Raw genomic sequence first — 23069 nt, 5'->3', positions numbered from 1 at the left:
GGGAGCACTCAGGCTGCAGAGCGGAGAATCCCGGCCAATCACTTCCAATTGGATAAACCCTGAAGAGGAAACATTCATTGGGTCTTGGGGAAAGGACAAAGGAATGAGGTCATTTGGAAAGGCAATATGGGTGGCACAGTGGCTAGCACTGCTGCCTCACAGCACCAGGGACCCAGGTTCCATTCCGGCTTCGGGTGACTGTTTTGTGTTTGCACATTTTCTTTGCATCTGCACGGGCTTCCCCTGGGTGCTCTGGTTTCTTCCCACAGTCCAAAGATGTGCAGGTTAGGTGGATTGGCCACGCTAAATTGTTCCTAGGTGGGATTATGGGGATAGGGCGGGGAATTGGGCCTAGGTGAGGTGCTCTTTCACAGGGCTGGTACAGACGCGATGGGCCGTATGGCCTCCCTCTGCAATGCACAGGGATTCTATGAATGGTCTGTCCTCTGCTGTACCATTTTATGTCCCCAGAAAAGTCTGGGTCAATGTTTCTTTCTCCAATGATGTCAGCCTCTGTGTCTCTATTTAAATGGCAAAGTGTGACTGAATGACATTAAATACATGTATGATATTTGACATCCAAAACACTTTTTGCTCTAAAAAGCTGGGCTGCCAGGTTAATGTTCTTTCAGGAACACTATTTGAGCCCAGGAAGAAGTCATGCAACACTAATTGAGCCATCACCTAAATACTGGACTCAAAAGTCTCATTTAAAAATTGACACTTTTTATGCTTCCGATTTATGTAAATTAAAGATCAAAAGCTTCCCTTAAATGTTTGCATGTTGATTTTTCTTTTGCATTTTGCAATATCACCTTGTCCACATATCTGTGTGCACAACGTCATGAATATTACTGATTTTGCGCATATGCAACAAAGCCAGATAGGAATCCGGCAAAAATCCATTGAATGTTCAATGCATCTTTCTCAAACTACTGTGCATTGGGTATCCACTGAACACAGTGTTTACTGTCCTCACCACAAAAGACAAATACCTCAAAGGAAACCAGTAATATAATTGCAAAAAATATATATTTTTGCCACTATAGGACCACAGAAATAAATTGTTGATAAGTCAATAATTACCGATGAATCCAGAAATCTGATTACTTTGGCCACCTTGATGGCAATAAATAATATTCTGTGATTAAAATGAATTTTAACAGCACACTTTGTGCAGAAAAGCTACAAAATGAAATCTGAATTTTTTTTTAGGATTAGCCTTCTCCTATCAATCCATATTTGAGCTTAAATGCTGCATCCCAGAAATGTTGCATATTCTTTTGCCTATTTACATTAATTCAGTTGTAGGGATAAGGCTTTGTCAAGGCGCTGCGCGGTTAATTGCAATTGCCTCTTCTGAATAATTGCACAAATTCGCCTTCTGTTTAAAAGAGAGCAGCCTATCAATTTCACAGGGAACAATAATGCACCACTGACGTGTTCCTCCTGCACTTATATATGCAATGAACAAGGAACGAACTGCAGCTCATGAAAAATCTATTGTCTCCTGGTTTAAAAATGGATGAAGATGTTGATGTATCAGACATAACACGGTACAATTTCCAAATGTCTCAAACAGATTGGTCGTAAATTGCACTATTGTTCTACAAACGAGTCCCCAAACAACTCAATCATCCAATAGCTAGCCAGTCACGTTGCTGGTTTGAATTATTTAGTTGGCTACATTAATGATCCAAATGCACTCGGTGGAAATCAGCTTTTTTTTAATTTCAGAGTACCCAATTAATTTTTTCCAATTAAGGGGCAATTTAGCATGGCCAATCCACCTATCCTGCACATCTTTGCGTTGTGAGGGCGAAACCCACGCAAACACGGAGAGAATGTGCAAACTCCACCGGGGTGACCCAGAGCCGGGATCGAACCTGGGACCTTGGCGCTGTGAGGCAGCTGTGCTAACCACTGCGCCACCGTGCTGCCCTTGAAATCAGCTTTAATTAGTCAACAGTAGCCTGGATATAATGAGAAGGAACAACTTTAAGGTTTATTCACCGTTGGCCTCCTTGATTCAGAACAATTGTTATTATCATTAAGTAATATTTTCTAATCTCACGAACGAATTCAAGAAGGAAATGATATCAATCCAAAGATTCCTATCCCTGACTTGTGGTTAGCATTTACACTAAAAGCATGATTTTCCATCTCCTATTCAAAGGTTTATCCCATTTGGGGCAGGAGCATTCATGACCAATGTTTCCTCTTTCTAATTTCAACCCCTGATGAGCTGATCGCAGCACAGAGGAAACATTCACAAAATCATAGAATTGCTGTAGCACAGAAGCAGGTCATTCAGCCTCTCCACACCCTGTGCCACTCACCCACCCTGCAGCCCTGTACATTCTTCTTTTTCAGACACTGATCCAATTCCCTCTTGAACGCCTCAATTGAATCTGCCTCCACCACACTCTCAGGCAGCACATTTCAGATCCTAACCACTCGCTGCATGAGAAAGGTCTTCCTCATGTAATAATGATAATCTTTATTGTCACAAGTAGGCTTACATTAACACTGCAATGAAGTTACTGTGAAAATCCCCCAGTCGCCACAATGGCGCCTGTTCGGGTACACAGAGGGAGAATTCAGTATGTCCAATTCACCTAACAGCACTTCTTTGGGGACTGCGGGAGGAAACCGAAGCACCCGGAGAAAATCCACGCAGACACGGGGAAAACGTGCTGATTCCGCACAGACAGTGAACCAAGCCGCAAATTGAACCCGGGACCCTGGCGCTGTGAAGCAATAGTGCTAAACCTGTGCTATCCTGCCGCCCACTGTCGCCTTTGTTTCTTTTCCCAATTACCTTAAATCAATGCCCTCTGGTTTGTGATCCTTTCAATGGGAATATGCCAGTGGGAATATCTACTCCCGATCCCTCCTGATTTTAAACACACCTCCATCAAATCTCCTCTCAACTTCTCTCTTCCAAGTAAACAGTCACAACTTCTCCAGTCGACCTCACTAATGCCTTCACATCTTTCTCAATGTGTGGCACCCAGAATTGGATGTAATGCTCCAGTTCCGGCAGAACCAATGTTATTTATAAGTTTAACATAACGTTCTGGCTTTTATAATCTATGCCCCCATTTATAAAGCCAACATACTGTATGCGTTGTTAACCACACTCTCAACCTGTCTTGTCTCCTTCAAGGATTTAAGCACTTATAAACTCGGACCCTCTGCTTCTACACCTTGCACCTTCATTCCTGAACTCTTTAGCACTGTAATGGAACTGAGTTGATCTGCACATCGTCATCTTGCCTCACACAGATCAAATTATGACAAAATAAAAAATTAAATATTTAAAAGCTTTGATTTTATCATGACAGTTCATACATTGGCCAAATTGAGTGCTCCCAGCAAGGATTAATGCTTACTGGAAGCACAGGCCTGGCAATTGCAAGCCAGCAACCCCATTTGAATGAATGGATAGAAAATCAGGAACTGGGTTTCCAGAATTTACCAATTGGTGCTCGCTGTGGGCAGCACTCCTGCCCGGATTAGCCTTACCTGGTGATCAGCCCAATAGTGGCAGGGCGTCCGATTAGCTACAGGGGTGGCATCATCCAGGATACTTAGCGACAGTGGCAGAGACTCTGACAAACCCCAGATCAGGAAAAACAAGCAAATAGTTGCTTTAAAAATAAGCTTTTCCATGGATTTAAAGAGGGCACTCTCTTTCTTTTTGAGTTATAGTAATCCTTTGTTTATTTTTCAACTACTGTATGAGTCATGCCAAATTATGTCATTATCTCATGAAAAGTATTGTTGGCACACTCGTAAAGGATTGACAGAAGTGACAACTATGATGTGGTAAAATGGACGAAGGCCTGAATTTTAGGCCCGATATATAATTGGACACTTTAAATTAAGAAGGGCTACCCTCGACCTCACGGCGACCAAGAAACCCGCGATCTCACTCACAGTCGCCTCTCGCAATGTCCAGGAGTACGCCCCCGACCGCATGGCCCCCCCTCCTGGACATCATGGACCCCGCCAACGAACACCCCATCGTGGACCCCACCAGCGACCGCCCCCAGCCAACCCCAAGCCTGCGCCGCGCGGCAGCCAACCAACCCGGGGGACCCAAATGCTACTACTGCGGACAGACAAAACACCCCCAGTAGCACTGCCCAGCCCGGAGCGCGCTCTGCAAGGCCTGCGGGAAGAAAGGACATTTTGCTGCTGTGTGCCAGGCCTGCTCGATCGGCGCTATTGTCCCTGCAACCCCCACGTGCGACCCATGGGTGCCACCATCTTCCTCGCCTCAGAACACATGTGGCCCATGGGCACCGCCATCTTGCTTGCCTCAGGACACGTGCGGCCCGTGGGCGCCGCCATCTTTAATGCTGCCCGCCACATGCGCCCTGTGGGTGCCGCCATCTTCCCTGCCCCAGGACACCTGCTCGTCGAGCACCTCATTGGGCTGCTCATCGCCTGCAACCGCCACCGACCAGCCAGGGGCCTTCCAACACCAGCCGCGTCTCGCCTCCATCATGATCGACCAGTCCCGACTGCACAACCATCTTGTTATTCAAATAGCAATGGAGACTGACTTATTTGTTGGAACACCCAGTTATTTACTGACAGAATGGAGCTGAAAGATTCTATAGTTAAACAAATTAATCTTGTTATGTCGGAATCAAGAAACGCTACTAAATATACACAGACAAAGGGGAAAAACAGTAAAACTTGGGAAATGAATGGTACTGGTCCGAACTGGTCTTGTGTACCCCACAATGGAAACCCACCCTCCCATAAAGCCTAATCAAGACCTATTATCTCCTTATCTAGTTCGGTATCAAATTGTGCTTGATATTGCTTCTTTGAAGCACCTTGAAAGTTTTACTACCCAAGGTGTTATACAAGTACAAATTGTTGTTGTGATGGGTCTTTCAAAGACCCATGGATAGAATAGCTGATAGGTGCCAACATGGAAATACTTGCTGCATTGATAGATGTCCCAGAGAGCCTCCTGGCACTGTCAGAGAACATTGGAGGATTCCAGCTCCAACTTGGCACAAACACTCACACTAAGCTTGAAACTCATCCTTTCCTGTGAGGAAGCGGCGACCAACTCTATGAGAATACTTGTGGACTGAACCGTCATTCTGCCACCGATGGCCGCTATGTCTCAGCTTCTATCCACTCCGGGTGGTACAAATCAAATTTTGAGACACTCAGTTGTTGTCTGGTTTTCTATGATCCTTTAAAACAGAAATGAGGAGGAATTTCTTCAGAGGGTGGTGGATCTGTGGAACTCTTTGCTGCAGATGGCTGTGGTGGTCAAATCACTGAGTGTCTTTGAGACAGAGATAGATAAGTTTATGATCAATAAGGGGATCAGGGGTTATGGGGAGAAGGCAGGAGAATGGGGATGAGAAAAATATCAGCCATGATTGAATGGCGGAGCAGACCCGATGGGCCGAGTGGCCTAATTCTGCTCCTATGTCTTATGGTCTTATATTGTAAGTACAGTTAAGAAGAATTTCCCTGAAATGCTGTAGGAACCGTCCTGATCTCCCACTGTAACTTCACTAGGAAGATAGGTGGAATTCCCAGGTATTGTGGGTTCGATTTTGCCACCCTGTCGTGCCTGATGCCGATCTGAATGTGCCCAGTGTATTGCGGGAGAGGCTCAAATTGGGTTTCACGCTGGGACCGCATGTGAGTCACCTGACCCGTGGTGCCTGGCATGATCTGGATCGTGCCCTCACTGGGCGTGATCCAGATAATAGATCATTTAAATATGCACAGCCTATTTGAGACCGCATTCTCCCGCCGCGCAGGTGTCATCATCCGCACTGACGAGGCCTCGACTGGGTGCTGATTCGTACAATTGGAGACCAGCCATGATGGTCACTCCAGGGATCTCACAGTCAATTGAAGCCACCGGATGGTTGGGGAGAGGACAGGGTAGTACCCTGGCAGTGCCTCTGACATCTGGGCACCTTGGCAGTGCCATCCTGCCATTGCCAGGGTATCTGGTTGCACTGAAGGTGGCTGGGGCATTGCCTGATGCCAGTCTGGCAGTGCAAGGGTTCCCAAGTGCCAGGTTGGCACTGCTATGAATTGGGGTCTGAGAGGGGCCATGCCCATAAATGGGGGTTGAGAGGGATATTTAGGGGCTTCATAAAGGTTGAGGGGGTGAAGGGGTGCTCCTGAAAGGGGGGATGCCTCACTGCTCCCAGAGCAGGGTGTCCGCACTTGTGGGGGGGGGGTGGGGGTGGGGTAATGCCCATGGTTGGGAGTAGTGGGGGACCCTCAAGCTCACTTAGAGATCAGGGCCCCCCGATCTCTAAAGGAGTCGGTCTTGACGGCAAGTTCAACTCCTCGCTAATGCCAGAGGGCACGATCCAATGGCCACTCTGTGCTAGAGAAGCAGCTCGCCACAGAGTAACATGGCCGATAAAAGGGGAGACCCCACTTCCGGAATCGACCTGGCTCGCAACGAGTCATGACATCCACCTTTTGACAAATCTGCACACTAGAGCGAGACAGTTAGCCCCACTCTAATATGCAGAATCTTGAGGTACCTGAAGCTTTGGGATTCATCCCTTTTGTCTCAGAGACCTTGGGTGAGTGCTGTTCAGTGCTGGTCCCCACAAACAGAGACTTCATGGAAAGGCACTAATGGAGGCCTCCTGGGGATCGGAGGCCCCAGCTGCGTGCCTTTTGGACAGGGTGGTGCCCTGGCATTGCTAGTGCCACCTGGGTACCCTGGTAGTGCCATCTGGGTGACAGCCTGGCACTATCCAGGTGGCACTTTTTACGCATGTGTGTGATTGGGCTGGGGCTGCCTGCTGTGGGATGGAGACCATCCCATAGTGCATTAGGGCTGGGGGGGGGGGGGGGGGAGTCGGGGATCGTTTTGGGGGCCTCAGAGATTGGACACCATTTAGAAATGGTGTCGTATTCTCTCGCTGCAGTGGAGAGTTACGGCGAGCGGAACTCCCCACTGTACAAAATGGAGCTATGTGTGGTCTCGGCTTTGCATTCCTGATTCAGGCCCCTTATACAATGCTTGACGCGTTGAATAGCTATGTGTTTCTCTGCACTATAAGTGCTGGGAAACACGTGGCTAAACATGCTCGCTCGGTGACTTTGTTCCCTTTTGGGAGAATCAATATATTTCCAAGTCAGGTTGGTGAGTGGCTTGGTGGGGAACCTCCAGGTGGTGGGGTTCCCAGATATAGGCTGCTCTTGTCCTTCTAGATGGTAGTGGTCTTAGGTTTGGAAGGTGCTGTCTAAGGAACCTTGGTGAGTTACTGCAGTGCATCTTGTAGATGGTACACACGGCTATTTGTCGGTGGTGGTGGGTTTGAATGTTCATGGAAGGGAGAGTAATCAAGTGGGCTGCTTTGCTTTGAGTGGTGTTGAGCTTCTTGAGTGTTGTTGAAGCTGTGTACTCATCCAGGCAAGTAGAGAGTATTTCTTTACACTCCTGACATGTGCCTTGTAGATGGTTGACCGGTTTTGGGGGGTAATGATAGTGATTGGCTGATTTACTGGTGGGTGATCATGAGAAACGCCCTATTTTGGGTGGTACGGTGGCACAGTGGGTGGCACAGTAGTTAGCACTGCTGCCTCACAAAGCCAGGGACAGGGGTTCAATACCGGTTTTGGTTATCTGTCTGTTTGGAATTTGCACTTTCTCCCCGTGTCTGCGTGGGTTTCCTCCAGGTGTGTTGTTTTCCTCCCACAGTCCAAAGATGTGCAGGTCAGGTGGATTAGTCATTAAGGAAATTGCCCCTTAGTGTCCAAAGATGTGCACGTTAGTTGGGGGATTACAGGGTTACGGAGAAGAAAGGCTGGGGATGTGGGCCAAGGTAGAGTACTTTTTCAGATGGTTGGTGCAGACCTATTGGGCAAATGGCCTCTTTCTACACTATAACGATTCTATGTTAACTATAAGGATTCTGTTTTCCAGACAAGGTACTTCCAAAGGACCCAGAAAGTAATTGCCATCTCTGGTGGAGACAATAGTTGATAATGGGAGACGAGTGTCTCTTGCTCTCTCTCTGATGTTGAAGTAAGCCTAAGAGAAAAGAGCACAGCTGAAAAAACAAGGAACTTCTCCGCCAAACTGCAGTACACCGGAAACTTAAAACTTACTATTCACCTGCTGAAGTCGGCACTACTGGAATATTGAATCATAAAGACAGTAATGTTCAATCAGCTACTCCTCATATGTTAAGGACTGTTTGATATACTTTTAAAAAAAAACTTACTTACTTTGGACTCAATTCTCACTTCTAATCTGTATGAATGTACATGCATATGTGTTTTATCATTTTCTTGCTTTTAGAAGTTAATAAACTCCCTGTATATTTAACTCAAGACAGTCTGGTTAAATTAGCTCCTTTTAAAACATAAATATTCGGAATGGGAAAAGGTATGCATAAAGGGAGGGTTCTTTTTTTTTTAAGATTAATCTTGTTGTGACCAGCAGAGGGTATGAATAAAAAGAAAGGGAGTCGATTCATCCCTCCTCACTGGGGGCGTAACAATTTGGGAGCATCCCAGCCAGACGGTAAAAGATTGAGGGCTCTCGCCCAGGTTAACAAATTTGGGGAACCTCATCTGGAGACTGGTCGTAACAAATAGCATTCCTTCCAGTTTTACAATATCGCTACATACCAGGGCAATCTTTCCCCAATATCGGTTTTCACAGAATCACAGAGTTGTTACAGTGCAGAAGCAGGCCATTGGCCCATTCTATCTGCAGTGGCTCTCAAAACAAGGAACTTACCTAGTACCATCCATCTGCCTTCCATCGCAACGCTCCACATTTTTCCTTTTCAGATCCCAGTCTGGCATTTTTCTTTAGCATATTCCTGCTGCTGGGAAAAGGAGGCAGTGGTTTTGTGGAAGGAAGCAATAAACATTGAAGAGGATGGATTCTCAATATGGAGCAAATCTAGTTTTTATTTTTCACTTATCTACTTTGCGAAATTTGGATCGTCACACTTGCGCAAAACAAGCTAATCGTGGATGCTGTCAGCAAATCAAACAGGAATTGGTTGAAGTATGTCCCAGCATTGCAATACAAACAAGATGTACAGCAAGAGAGCACAACTTTACTGGTCCTGAAAATGATCCTATTTTGTGACTCGGGTTTGGATTTACTGCTCCTTTATCTTCAACAGGAAGAGAAACTGAGAAAAGAACAATAACCATGTGCTATGGAAGAGAAAATTAAACAGAAAAAGGAAAAGTAAGACTTGCGGTTATATATAACCTTTTACGACAATCCATGGGGAAATTCTGAAATGTAGTCACTGTAATGGAAACACAATTTGCACAAAACCAGCTCCCACAAACAGCAATGACAATGATCAGATAATGACCCGGAATTTCTGGTCACAAAGTGGACGAGATCGGATATTCCGGCCCAAAGTCAAAAGACCTTTGGCTGATCCGTTACATATTCGATCCCACCCACAACTTTTCCCACCACGGGCAGGACCAGAAATTTCTAGCCATCTGTTTTTGTGATGTTGATTGAGGGATAATTATTAGCCAGGACACTGGAGTTAAGACCTTTGCCTGTCTTCAATGTAGTGCCCTGTGATCCTTTGTATCCACCTGAGAGAGCAGGCATATAATGTTCCATTTGAAAGACGGGCGAGATTCTCCGTTGCCCGATGCCGATATCGTAATCGCGATCGAATGGAGAATCCCTGTTTCTGACCGAATTGGGAGTGGCGCCTGTTTTCGGATGCTCCGCCCCCTCCAAAACAACGTAATCGAGGAGTACGCCGCATACCGCTGGGACGGCCTCAGGACGTTACCTGAAGGCCCTCCCCTGATCCCTGATGTTCTGCCCCTGATGGGCCGAGTTACCGACGGCGCAGGGCACGTGTGCTCTCAGTTTTCATGAACCCGGCGTGGCGGCTGCGGACTGTGTCCAGCGCCGCCACAGACTGGAGGGTGGGGGGGGGGGTGAGCCATGCTGATGGCCATGGGGGGGCTACGGCAAGGGCTCGGAGGGCTGGTGGGGGGTGGCGAGGGAGTGTCGAGGGGGCCTATCTGGCAGGTCGGGTCCGCGCGCGACTGCGCCATGTTGTACGGTGCGACCACTGCAGGCCGTCGCCGTACGTATGCCCGGCCACGGACCCGGCAATTCTCCAGCCATTTATATTGCGAAGGCCATTCGTTTTGCTTGGTGCGGCTGCTAGCCCCTCACCATTTGGAGGATCAGTGCTGGGGCCTTGCCGATTATTTTGTCATAAAACCAGACACTCCCTCACAATCGGAAAAACCAGCCGAGGACCTCTGACCATAGAACACACCCTCAGTATTGCATTCATATGGCAGCCTAGACTCTTGTGCTCAAGTCTTTAGAGTGGGACTTGAACACACAAATATTCTGACTCACAGTGTTCCCACCTAAGTTGAAGCTGGCACAGCTGGTATCAATTTGGCTGGAAGAAAAATTGCTCCCTTCAATAGATCATCCTCAAAAGTCAGAGAAACTGAAATCAGTCTGACACATATTCTTATTTTGAACTGGTCTGTTCTTTCTTACAATACGTGTGTTTGATGGATTGTGGTACTCAGCAATTCATGTCCAACAACTTTCAATGTCTTCCACTGGGAACAGCCAAGTTATTTCCAGGACGTGATATAAGGACAATACATGCTTCAATTATTGTTCAACCTCTTATTTAAAAATAACTATGCCTTTTCCAAAAATTCAAGAACATTTTAGCCAACAGAACTTATTTGCGAAAACATTCCAAGCGATGCAGCTCTGCGCTGTGGAGAAATCAAACTCGTGCGTTGGCATTTGAAAATATTTAGCTTTTTAGAAGGAGCGCTTTTTCCTCCTTTCTGCAGTGCAGTGTTGGAAAATTATGGGACTGTTGTTATTGACACTTTTAAATTAGGCAATCATTGATTCAATTGATGTAAAGAACCAGCTACAGTTCCAATTTCATATCGTACCCTTTTAGCTTCTCAAGTTATGTTCACCAGTTATTTGATGGATTCGGAGGGTGTTTTTATATAACTAGTACAATTAGTGCCAATGGTTTCACAAAAGTAAAGAATGTCATTACGCTTTGCCCTAGAATCTGGTTATAGGCCCAATATCACAGTTGACACTACAACTTCTTTGCACAGGTGTGAAGCAGAACCATTTCACACAAGCACCAGTATTGCAGCTAGAAACACTTACATTGCATCTATCCCTTGCAATTGTTCGTGACACTACAAACCAACTGGAAATGGTCTCTGGTTACAGTCTTTATCCCTTGATCCTTCACTATGCAATCAAATTGAATGAGCGATTATCTCGCACACAATGGCTACAAGATTTATTTGGAACACCATGAATATTCTCGTCTCTTTAAAAATAGAACTGGTGTTGCATTTAACCATGTTGCAACTCAATTGTTTACCAACCAACAGCAGCTCTTTGTCAGTTGTTTTGAATTACGTAGTGCTATGATGTAGGCAAATACAACTGTTATCACAATGCAAAAACAGAAAAACGCTGGGAAAACCCAGCAGGTCTGGCAATAACTGTGGAGAGAGAAAATAGAATTAACATTTTGAGTCCGTATGGCGCTTCTTCAGAACTAACGAGAGGGAGAAATGTGATGAATTATATACTGTATAAGAGAGAGTGTAGCAGCTGGGGCAGAGTAGAAGGTCAATCATAGGTGGGAGGTTGGAGAGATTGCAGCAAAGATATGTAGGTCATGAGACAGAGGAAGCGTTACTAACAGGAGAAGGAGCTCATAGTTGAATAAAGGTAAGATATCAGATTGTGTCAGTAGGAGAAGAAAGGTCCGTGCTCAGTGAAAGCACAACTTAATGGGGAGGAGGTGAAGTTGGTATCATGACTTTCCTTTAAAATATGGAACAACGTGCAAGAGCCACTTTTACTCCATTGTATAGAATGCTTATCTAACTTCATCTTAAATGCCTCTGTTATGTTTACCTCCACTGGTAATGCATATTACATTCTTAACACTCTTTGAGTTAAGAAGCTTATCCTGTATTCTTTGTTGGGTTTGTCAGTGACTGACATGTATTAATGCCCTCTAGTTTTGGACTTCCCACAAGTGCAAACGTTTTCTCCACATCAACCCGCTCAAACCCTTTCATTATCCTATTCGGTCAACATTTTTCCAGAGGATAGAGCCCCAGCTGGGATAAGTGTATACACTCAGTTCTAGTATTATCTTTGTGAATCCTTTTTGCATTTTCTCCAATGCTTCCATATTCTTTTAATAATACCATGGTCAGAAATGCACACACTAGTTCAAGTGTGGTGTAACCAGGGTTAGAAACATGGGGTGCACAGTAGCTCAGTGGTTAGCACTGTTGCTTCACAGCACCAGGGTGCCAGGTTTGATTCCCGGCTTGGGTCACTGTCTGTGCGAAGTCTGCACTTTCTCCCCGTGTCTGCGTGGGTTTCCTCCGGGTGCTCTGGTTTCCTCCCACAATTCCCGAACGAAGTGGTGTTAGGTGAATTGGACATTCTGAATTCTCTACTTTTAATTCCAACTCTCCAGAAATAAACCCTACTGCTTGATTTGTTTTTGCTATAACTTTATTAACCTGCGTGACAACTTTTAATGATTTGCATATTTGTACTTCTAGATCCTTTTGCTCCTCTACCCTATCTATTCTAAATAATTCTTATTTTTGAAGTAACATGTGACCTCCTGAATTTCCTTACCAAATGTAATCCCTCATATTAATCCACATTAGAGCTAATTTGTCAATTATATACCCATTCTGCAAGTTTATTAATGTCCCCTTGCTATTAGTTAACAGTGCTTTCCATTGTTGAATATTCCTCCCAGTTTGCTGTCATTTGCAAATTTAGAAATGTTGTTTTTGATTTCAACGTCTATCATTAATATAGATTGCATTAACTACACCTCATAATTTGGTGTCAATCACAAATATTGAAATTGTGCTTCTGATTTCCAAGCGCAAATTATTAATGTTAAGTGTGAACAGCAGTGGACCGAGCACCAATCCCTCTGGAACCCGGCTTCCCATAATTTGTCAGTCTGATTAGTCACAGCCATTCACCAGCTTGCTATTCATTCTGCTTGCTGTCTCTAATTCCACATGCCCTGGGGTATGGAACAAACCCTCAAGCCTGTTTTGCCGTTCAATAAGATCCTGGCAGATCCAAGACCAAACTCCGTATCGCCATGTTTGCCTCCTATCCCTTAACACCTTTGGCTAACAAAAATCTTCTCAACCTTAGATTTTAAATTAACAGTTGATTGAGTAGCAAATTGCCTTTTGCAAAGGCGAGTACTAAACTGCAACAATCTATTGTGTGTACAAGTGTCACCTAATTTCACTCCTGAAAGATCTGGTTCGAATTTTGAGACGACGCCACCCAGTCCTAGATTTCGCAACCTGGGAAATACTTTGGGTTGGATTTTCGCAGAGTTTGGGAGACTCCATGGACCTGCAAAGATGGCAGATGGGACTCAGTTACGGGATTCTCGGCTCCTCTAATCTTTGTCAGTGTGGCTGGTGCACAGCACAAACCAACACCCTGCACTCCCAACCTGGCTGGCTCCATTACGAGGGTAGCCCAGACCAAGTTTCTTGGAGCTGCACCAACATTTTGAGGACTCAATGGTTCACAGCCCTTCAGAGGTGTAATGAAATGTCTGGATGAGGGAATCTTTTCAAAGGTAAGTTCTAAAGGTCTTATCCAGCCCCCACCCCCCATGCCAACCTATCCCTCTCCACACACACCTCAATGGCCCTTCGTACTCTCCATGTCAACCTATGACACTTCTATGCCTATTCTCACAATATACATGATACCAATTAATCCTATAGTAACAAAGGCACGTATGTGGAAAAGCTTTTAAAAAGTAATTCAGTCATATATTTTTTCTACAACAAAATTGCTTTTACTACAGCCCTATAAAAGTGTCAATCATCCAAATATTAAAGTAGGAATAGCGCTAAACTACAAGTACTTGATACTTTACCTTGTACGAAATAAACAGAGCAACTGAAAATATAGACCTAAGAAAACAATCTGCCAATCAAGCATTTTTTCTGTTGGGTAAAGCGGTTTCAATAGATTAACAGATGTCTGGACTCGCAGGAAGAATGTATAAGGTGACTTGGCTGCGAACCCAGACATCCATTAGTCTGTTGAAAGAGCCGCATAGGAGGGAAAAACAGTGCTTGATTGACAGCCTTTCTCTTAGATCTATTTTATCAATTGCACAATGTTTATTTTCATAAATGAAGAGGTGTCAGGTGCTTGTAGTGTCTGCTATTGATACTTTAAATGTCTGGATGATTGACACTTCTATTGCAATGTAATAAAAGCAGTTTTTCACAGAAAATTATGAGAGATTGTTTTTAAACCTTTTCTACACATGTCATTGTTACTATAGAGTTCGTTGATTCTGCGCAGAGTGCACAGGAGGATGAGGGGCGACCTGATAGAGGGCTACAAAATTATGAGGGGCATAGACAGAGTGGATAGTCAGAGACTTTTTCCCAGGGTAGAGGGATCAATTACTAGGGGGCATAGGTTTAAAGTGCGAGGGGCAAGGTTTAGAGGAGATGTACAAGATAAGTTTTTTTACACAGAGGGTAGTGGTTGCCTGGAACTCGCTGCCGGAGGAGGTGGTGGAAGCAGGGACGATAGTGACATTTAAGGGGCATCTTGACAAATGCATGAATAGGATGGGAAAAGAGGAATACGGACCCTAGAAGTGTAGAAGATTTTAGTTTAGGTGGGCAGCATGGTCGGCGCAGGCTTGGTGGGCCGAAGGGCCTGTTCCTGTGCTGTACTTTTCTTTGTTCTTTGTTGGTGAAAATAGGAATGGAGGTTATGAGAGACCATTTGAAGTGGGTGGATGGCAAAGGTTGGTATGGAGAGTATGAACAGCCATTGTCGCTGAGTAGAGGGGCATAGGTTGGAATGGATGGGGCATGGGCAGTGTGTGTGCGGGGAGGAGGGGGATTGAATGAATGTGTTGGGTGAGGATTAGAAGCCCTAATATTAAATAAAACAACTAGGACAAAGTCCCAGAGCACCAAGGCGGGCCTTTTAACCAGCATGTCCTGGCAGCTAACAGCTCCTGTGGCCACCGTTGAATTGTATCGTGGGTTGGATGGTTCTCCGCCCCCACCTCCCATCCCAAAATGAAAATCCAGCATTTGCTGACACTTCCTCCCGAGGCAGGCGGGCAGAGCTGGGAAATGTCCCGGCTCCTGATACCCGCTTCCAGGATGGAAAACCAGCCCTTTGTCCCCATGCATCCTATCTGTTCCACTAACCGCTTTAAAAGTTTCACAAAAAATACTCCTTAATCTTCTAAATTCTGACCTTAGCCGTGAGTCTGCTACCTTACCAAATGCCTTTTGAAAATCCGCAAGGTGGTTGGGGCATGGGGAGTGCCATGGGGAAATGAGGGGATGTGATGGGTGAGGCCTACTGATTTAGCCTTGTCTACGTTTTCCATTAACTCTTTAAAGAATTTATATTATTGGTCAAACGTGCTTGTCCCATTCAAAATCTAAGCTGATACTCTTTATTGTAATTTAAGTTTCTAGCTGTTTTTCTATGACATCTTACAGTAAAGATCTCATCATTGTTCGTCCTACTGTCGTTAAGCTAAGTGATCCCTGGACTTGTTCCTTCATCCTTAATTAATTAGTCTGATTATTAATTATTCATAGACAGCCCATTCTTATTTAATGCAAATTCAATCCTTTAATATTGGAAATATTGAATATAATCAGAAATATTGCATGCTAGTATTTGTCATCATGTTCATTCTAAAATATCTCTCACATGTAATTAGTTTGCCTTATAGCATAGGAAATGTTTAAACAGTTTATTTGCATCATGATAATACATTTGCATTGAATTATTTACAGCACAGAGACAGACCATTGCCCAATGGGTGCGTATTAATGCTATCCCACCTCTCTTTGTCTATCTTTGTCAGCATATCATTTTATCAGATACATTGGGCAAATTTTACAAAGACCCCTGCCCACCAATGCAACGTATTTTACAGAGGTGGAGGAAGTCCACCATTCCGTTCCTCCTGATATCTACAGGATTTTGCATGCCCCGCATCATCCACTGCCGGGGAAGAGCCACCGGCAGGACCGGAAGATCCTGCCAGTGGGAAGAGCCGGGAAAGTTCAACCACTATGTTTAAGTTGCTTGCAATAAAGAGAACTCCAACTACGCACATGTGTTTTGCCTAAAGAAGGTCAGATAGTGCTCATGGGCATATTGGCGCTCACAGTCATAAATGCTTCAACTAAGTTCAGGCTGGTGTGGGTCAACAGTTGCCTCCTATTAATCTCACTTAATTCAAACCTATTAATTTCTTCTAATTCTCCTTGTCCATATTGCCAATGCTGACATATATTGCTCGTGTTATTTTACGGTGTTCATCTTTTAGTCAGATTGTCCTTCAGTTCATCCAGGGTCAAGCTGCCTTATCTACAAGAATAATAGCTTTCCATTATGAAAAAATACAGTTTCCCACACAAAGACATCAGTATATTCCAACTGCCTCCAGTAAATCCTTTAGTCTCATATAACGTTGACGCAGAAGGTGAACTATCAATCTAGATGGGGTTTGCGTATTTATATCAACAATTTTTCTTCGATGAACTATCTGATAAATTGATTGTGAAGCAACAAATGTACTGAAGTTGCTTGGTGACAAACGTTATACACTTAGTGATGCTGCAGGACCTACACAGTATTTTAGGTGACAAATGTTTCAATATAATTACTATGTTGGCATCCATCTATTGTACTTATCTAAATGGTGGAGGGAAAAAGCTGTATATTTCTCTCAGAAGGACAAGTTCATGGCAGTTCATATTTCAGCGAACACACATGTCCCTGGTTTCGCTATTAACTACTAAAAAGATATCTAGTGGATGTTTAAAAAATATTTCCCAGAACTCATTTCCCGTACGCTAAATGTATGATTAGTGCGTGATTTCAAACATGTTTTACTGAAAATTTTTAAATTTACTTGAAAAGCCAAGAGCGATAGTGGGAGTTGAAGGTTCTGTACATCATTTACAGTTCGGAAACATTAATTATTTGGACTGGTTTGGGTACCGTTGAAATGCAGTGCTAACACAGACTTTGCAATTTGGGTATCATGTGGGAATTAATATCTGTGACTTAATTAAATATGACAGATCACATTTCTAGGTGCCTGTCTTCAACAGGCAGTATATTCCACTCAATGAAGACTGAAGGGGAAAAACACTGGTGAAATTGCTTGAGAATGTATTACATCATGTCGCTGCTATCGTTACATTTTGAAGGCAGTTGTAAACCAAAGAAAAGCATACAACAGTCAGCTTGCTTTCCCATTATTCAGGAACTTTCGGAACATAGCTGCAGGAATAGGCCATTCAGCCCCTTGAGATGCTTCGCCATTCAAACAGATCATCCACCTCTGTGCCATTTCCCCCCACTACCCCATATTGATGTCATTAGTTTTGAACATGCTGAACGATTGAGCTTCCACATCCCTCTGTGATAGAGAATTCCAAAGATCCAACCAACACCCTCCGAGTGAAGAAATTCCTCCTCACCTTAGTATCAAATGGACTGCCCCTTATCTTGAGACTGTGTCCCCTGGTTCTAGACTCACCAGCCAAGGGAAACATCCTATCCATATTTACCCTGTTATGTCTTGGAAGAATTTTTAAAAGTTTCAATGAGATCACCTATCATTCTTCAAAACTCAAGAGAATACAAACCCAGTTTCCACAAATGACAATTCTGCCATCGCCGGGATTAATTTGGTAATTTGAAGCTAAACAGATTGTTATCGTGCTTTTGGGCGCAGGTCATTTACAAGGACGAATGTCCTTTTTCTAACCTATGTTTATTTCTGGCAATCATATCACTGCACACTTTTATGAGCCGTTTCATCTAAGAATTATGGATGCGATCATGCATTGCTTGGAGCTGGAGCTGGAAAAAAGAAAAGTACTGAATGCGCCAAATCTGCCCTTCTCACCCTGGGCAGTAAGTTTGTTGTCACTCTTGTCTGTGTTTAATAAAATATGATTTTTGAAGACAGAAACTAAAAGTATTTGTAAATGTAATAAATCTATCACCATGGTTGGTGCTCCCTTCTGTGGCCTGTCAATGATGGACACCAATGCAAAGGGAAAAGCTGGTTTAACTGATTAATATCACTGAGAATGTTACATTTTTCATTGGTGTAACTCAACTTGTATTTCTGCAGCATCTTTAAGCTTCATTCAGGCACATCAGATCAGCAACTGAATCAATGAGGTAGATTTCATGGAGGGCCTCTAAGCTGAAGTGAGAGGTGAATAAACAAAGAGATTGAGAAATGGCATTCCAGAATGCAGGCCCACAAATTCCAAAAAGGCATGGCCATGTATGAAATGGGAGAATGCAAAGCTAGAGTCAAATAAACAAAGCATGCGAGGGTTGGAGGAGTTTGCAGTCATACGACAGACCGCGACAGCACAGTGGTTAGCACAATTGCTTCACAGCGCCAAGGTCCCAGGTTCGATTCCCGGCTTGGGTCACTGTCCGTGCGGAGTCTGCATGTTCTCCCCCATATCTGCGTGGGTTTCCTCCGTGTGCTCCGGTTTCGTCCCACAGTCCAAAAATATGTAGGTGAGGTGGATTGGCCATGATAAATTGTCCTTAGTGTCCAAAAAGGTTAGGTGGGGTTACTGGGTTTAGGGATGGGGTGGGCTTAAGTGGGGTGCTTTCTCCAAGGGCTGGTGCAGACTCGATGGGCTGAATGGCCTCTTTTTGCACTGTAAATTCTATGAAGACCATGGAGAGGTCTTTAATGTAAGGGTAAGAGTATAAAATTTGAATTGTTGGGGAGCCAGCGGCTATATTTGGTAGTATTTCCCTGCTCAGTATTCTCCCTTCCAGGTCCCTTGTAAACTCTACATCTTGTAGGATAGGGCCAGTGGCCTGCTTCTAGGTCACCAACAATCAATTTGATTGGTTTCCCTTGATAGGCATGAGACCACCCCTGTATTCTGAGTTACCCACCAAGAGGCTTTTACCCTACCCTACTGCAGCAATACAACAGTGAGAGACAGCAGAGTTTAAACTGAAACTTCTCACTCAGTGCACAGAGTGCGATATAGGACTGGAAAACTCTGGCATGTAGCTCTCCAGCACATGTGCACAGCAAATATAGGGGCGTGGTTTCTCCCATCGTGTTGGAGGGGCAGGACCTGGTAGAGCTGGTAACCCCAGCTTCACAGAGATCAGGGCACTCTTTGCTGATCTCTGATGTAGAACAATGCTCCCCCATCCCATGGACACAGGGGACAACCCCCTCCCCTTCAGAAGGTGAACACTCCCCAATAGGGCTCCCCAGAGGGCCCACACCTGGCAGTGCCAAATTGGCACTGGGGGCCGTGCCAGGGGGCAGTGCCAGGGTATTACCCTGACATGATCCTCTCCCCCTGGGGGTCAATTCTTACGTTAGGATCCCTGGTGGGTTTCCCTCAACTGCTTCATGTTTTTATAAAACAGTTGTAAACCGTGCCAATGTCATGTTGGTGAAGGGGAAATCATTACCTGGGGGAGCGGGGGAGTGGAATATGTCAGGAAATCCCTTCAACTATATGTACATTTATTTTAATGAATTTAATTGCAGTTTCTGCCCTTTCTGGGAAGCAATCTTGTTACGTCACCAATAAGGGGCAGAGAAAATTGGAAAACGAGATTTCGCCGGTGAGAATCTCAATTTCTGATTCTCGCACTATTTGGGGCCACTGCACTGTTTACGCTACGACTAAACCGGGCTCAAAATCACCCCATCTCATTGTTTAGGTACGATACTCTAAGAGAGGATTGGCAATCATGAAGTTCCATGTATTGAGCCATGGTTATGCTTGGCAAGGCACTGCGGTGATTAATCACTGCCTACTGCCATGAGAATGTCACTTTAAGAAATGGTAGTCTACTAAAGTTACTGTAGTGATGTCAGAGTGTGGGCGGAGCTGAGTTCTGGCTCTCGTTTTTAGTTTCACTTTGAGAAAAGCTTGGGTGTGTCTATTTTTTTGGTTTTGTTTCAGTGTTGGAGCTGCAGTCAGCCAGAGAAGGTGTAATGTTGTTCTCTCTGCCATGCAAAGGCTATCTCTTGATCATTTGGTGAATTCAGAGTGATAACTGTTCTCAGTAGTGAATTTAAACCTGGTATGCTTTTGTCAAAAGGTTTTTTAAAAAGTCTTATGGATGTTAAAAGGAAAGTAAGGATTACTTAGTGTTGTATTCTTTGGGGGTTGTATTTGAATTGATGGTTGCCAAGATGTTCACTGCATGTTTTAAACAGGTTAACTTCAGCTCATAGAATACACATTATTTTGCTTTTTAAAAAATGTTAGATTTCTGCTGTACCACACCTGTAGAGTGGGCCTGTGCTCCCCATACCACCATCTAGTAAAAGTTGTGGGTCAGGTGAACTTAGTGATACACTTTGGGGTTCTCTAAACCATGGCCGATAACACTACTGCTAGGTCGAGCTGACCAGGAGACTCCTGAAATAAAAACAGAAAACACTGGATAAACTCAACACATTCGGCAGCATCTGTGAAGAGAAACAGAGTTAACATTTTGTATCTAAAGGATCCTTTTACAGAACTGAAGCAAGGTGGAAGTGTACAGAATTATATAGTTGGAAAGGAGGGGGGGAGGTGGGGCAGAATAGGAGACCAATGCTGGGCTTGGGGCAAAGGAGATGTGACCAAATTTGACCTGAACGTGAGACAATGGTGCCGTTAAGGGATGATAGTGATAATTGTGGTAAAAGGTGAGAGAGCAGAATGTGTTAATGGGAGCAACTGAGCAGCCAAGGACAGGTGACCAAGTGGAAGAAGGGTGGGGTTGTGTTGGGGCAGGTCAGGGGAGCTAAACAAAAACAACTGACAACAAACTACAAAATGTGGGGAGGCTGGTTTAAGAAGGAGGGGGAGGTTTACTGTCTCAAGTTGCTGAACTCAATGTTGAATCCAGAAGGCTGTAATGTTCCAAATCGGAAGATGAGGTGTGGTTTATGTTGGGCATCATTGGAGCATTGCAGCAGGCTTAGGAGTGACAGTTGGGCATGAGAGCAAGATGAGGAATTGAAATGGCAAGCGACCAGAAGTTTGGGGTCATGCTTGTGTTCGGACTGAAGATGTTTTGCAAAGTGGTCACCCAGTCTGCATTTAGTCTTCCTATTGTAGAGGAGCCCGCATTGGGAGCGGTGAATACAGTGGACTAAATTGAAGGACGTGTGGGTGAAATGCTGCGTCACCTGATGGGAATGTTTGTGTCCTTGGACAATGAGGAGAAGGGAGGTTGAAGGGGCAGTCATTGCGCCTTCTGCGATTGCAGGGGAAGGTGATGTGGGAAGGGGATGAAGGGTTGGGGGTAATGGAGGAGTGGACCAGGGTGTCCCAGAGGCAGTGTTCCCTGCAAATGCTGATGGGGGTGTAAGGAGAAAGTTTGTTTAGTCGTGGCATTATGCTGAAGGTGGCTGAAATGGTGGAGGATGATCCTTTGAATGCGGAGGTTGGTGGAAAGTAAGGTCAAGAGGGACCCCGTCACGGTTCTGAGAGGAAGGGGAAAGGGTGAGGGCAGAGGTGCAGGATATGGGTCAGACATGGTTGAGTGTGTTGGTAACTACAGTGGGGGAGAAAACTCGGTTGAGGATGAAGGGGGGAATATGTCAGAAGCGCTGTTTTCAAAAGTGGCAGCATTGGAACAGATGCAACGGAGGCAGAGCAACTGGGAGAATGGGATGGAGTCCTTACAGGGAGTGGGGTGTGAGGAATTGTAATTGAGGCAGCTGAGGGAGTCAGTGGGTTCGTAATGAATATTGATGTTCAGTCCATCAACAGGAAATGGAAACAGAGAGGTCAAGGAAGGGAAAGCATATGTCAGAGTTGGACCACGTGAAGGTGAGAGAGGGGTGGGAATTAGAAGCAAAATCTATCATCCAGACGGGAGCAGCACCATATAGTCATTGATGCTACAGCCTTCCGGTCTCAACATCAAATTCAACAACTTCAGATGATCAGCTCTACCCCACCTTGAGCCATTTGTTTTCATCCCATTTCATTTTAACTGCCTTGTACCATTTCTTTCTTTCTTAATATTTATTTAACAACCCCCCCAATCTTATCTACCTTTCCTTAACCTTTCTCCTCTTTGCTTCCCCCTTCCCCTCCCCCACATCTACAGTTCATCCTCTGACGTTAGTTTCTCTGCTGTTTGACCTCTCACATTTTTTGTTCTACCTGGGGACTGCTATTAGCACACTTTCCCCTTGGTTTCTGTGGCCATTAGCACCCGGTTTCCCTGGGTTTCTGTGGCTATGACTCATCTTTCATTCTCACTCCACAGTATAAATATTTCCCACTTTCTCTGTTTGTTAGCTTTGACAAAGAGTCATCGGACTCGAAACGTTAGCTCCTTTCTCTCCCTACAGATGCTGCCAGACCTGCTGAGATTTTCCAGTGTTTTGTCTTTCGTTTCAGATTCTAGCATCCGCAGTAATTTGCTTTTAATCAGGCTGGGGGTGTCCTTTGGGGGGGGGGGGGGGGAGTAGGAGGCCCCGGGACCCTCCCATAGTGTTTTGGGGCTTGGGGGGTTCACTTTTAGGGCTCCAGAGATCAGGATACCATTTAGAAATGGCATCCCAATCTCTCGCTACACTGAGGTGTTCCGGCGAGCAGGGCTATGTCCAGCCTTGAGTGTGCGTTCCCACACTAAGGACCCCTGTCTAATTCAGATGCCGTTTTATAGGGTTGTGTTTATCAGCACTGCAAGTGGCAGGAAATGCATTTGCTCTGGGACTTTGTTCCCATTTAGTTAAATCCCGCCCAATATAACAATGACTTCACTTCACAAAATAATGCACTGGCTGAGAAACCATTGAAACAGCCTGAGGACATGAAAGATGCTTCATAAGTGCAGATACTTTCTTTCTTCTCAAAACAAGTGCAACAGAAATAAATAAATGGCTATTGCCATTTGGAGTTAATAGGTT

The 23069-nt window shown here is 44.7% G+C and overlaps 1 protein-coding gene and 1 long non-coding RNA gene across 2 annotated transcripts in view; one reads left to right on the top strand and one right to left on the bottom strand.

The window, feature by feature from the left end:
- Window positions 1-8287, top strand: part of LOC119970660 — a 74871-nt gene extending 66584 nt beyond the window's left edge. The window contains exon 3 of the long non-coding RNA XR_005461653.1: window positions 7949-8287. This is a non-coding gene — a long non-coding RNA (uncharacterized LOC119970660). The remainder of the gene's footprint in view (window positions 1-7948) is intronic.
- The window catches only part of sorbs2b (sorbin and SH3 domain containing 2b), a 531274-nt gene that overhangs the window by 426887 nt on the left and 81318 nt on the right, over window positions 1-23069 (bottom strand). The window contains exon 2 of the mRNA XM_038805638.1: window positions 8771-8858. The gene's annotated coding sequence lies outside the window, so the exon portion shown is untranslated. The remainder of the gene's footprint in view (window positions 1-8770; window positions 8859-23069) is intronic.

This window comes from Scyliorhinus canicula, chromosome 8 (genome assembly GCF_902713615.1).
Source record: "Scyliorhinus canicula chromosome 8, sScyCan1.1, whole genome shotgun sequence".
Classification (NCBI taxonomy): Eukaryota; Metazoa; Chordata; class Chondrichthyes; order Carcharhiniformes; family Scyliorhinidae; genus Scyliorhinus; species Scyliorhinus canicula.
This window is presented reverse-complemented; position numbering and strand designations above follow the sequence as displayed.